Source organism: Plasmopara halstedii, assembly GCF_900000015.1.
Source record: "Plasmopara halstedii genome assembly, contig: Scaffold_3060, whole genome shotgun sequence".
In the NCBI taxonomy this organism is placed as follows: Eukaryota; Oomycota; class Peronosporomycetes; order Peronosporales; family Peronosporaceae; genus Plasmopara; species Plasmopara halstedii.
The window spans coordinates 246,903-248,184 of NW_020189964.1; positions in this window are offsets into that span (position 1 = coordinate 246,903).

The following is a 1,282-nucleotide window of genomic DNA, read 5'->3' on the forward strand; positions in this document are numbered from 1 at the left end:
AAAGTGGAATGGTGTTGGAACACCGAACATCAGGAGGCTTTTGACGGGGTCAAAAACAGTCCTCTGCAAGCACCAATATTGGCGCTGACAGACCCCGATCGTCCATTCAGCGTCGTCTGTGACGCTTCGGACTTTGCCATCGGCTGTGCACTGCTGTAACCAGACGCCGAGGGGTGAGATCGGGTGATCGCGCTCGAATCTCGACAGCTCAAAGCTGCAGAGAAGAACTACCCAGTTCGTGACAAGGAGCTGATTGGACGAGCTATGCACTTGTCAAGTTCAGGGTCCACCTGCTCGGCTCCAAGCCGTTTGTGATCTGCAGTCGCCCCACCTCTCGCAGAGGATGGCTAGATGGCTATCCTTCTTTGCAAAAAATAACTTCGAGATGAAGTATAAGCCTGGAAAGCAGAATGCTTTGGCTGACACATTTTCACGCAGACCAGACTATGAGCTTGCTCATGTTACAAATATAACGTCGTCTGTGACAGATTTGATCCGCACCGCGTATGCGGGTGATGAGATGTGTGTAGCGTTGCTACGGGCTCTAGAGAGCAAGAAGTTTGGAGACTGACAAGAAATTGTCACAAAGATTGCGTGCACAAATGCACCGATATTCGTTGAATAACGGTTTGCTATAGTATAGCACGGATTTAGCGGATACACCACGAGTTGTGGTTCCTCATGACGAGGATTTGAAATACCACATTCCCTATGAGGCTCACGACACGTCACTCAGTGGTCATCTCGGTCGTGAAAAAACGTACAACTCTGTGAATCACCACTATTGGTGGCCCAAGTTGTACAAATGGACGAGCACCTATGTGCGCACGTGTGAGACGTGTCAACGGGTAAAACTCTCTCCAAACGGGCTGCGCCGCTGGCCAGCTTACCGGTACTCACTGGGTACTGGCGGTCCATGTGTTTGAACTTTGTGTTTGGCCTGCCGAAAGATTTGGCGGGCTAAACGGGTGTCGTGGTACTCGTCGACCGATTGAGCAAGATGGCTCATTTGGCGGCGATGCCAGACACCATCGACGGAATCCATACATCAACGCTGTTTGTTGATCGTGTTTTTTGACAACACAGACTCCCTGAGTCGAATGTCTCTGATAAAGACCTCGTTTCACGGGAGAATTTTGGTCGACTATCTTTAAGGTGCTCGGCACCTAGTTAGATATGTCGACAGCGGATCATTCGCAGACCGGTGGTCAAACCGAAAGGGTAAATTGCGTCATCGAAGACGTTCTTCGCAGCGTCTGCGCTGAGACGCCGAGGCGCTGGA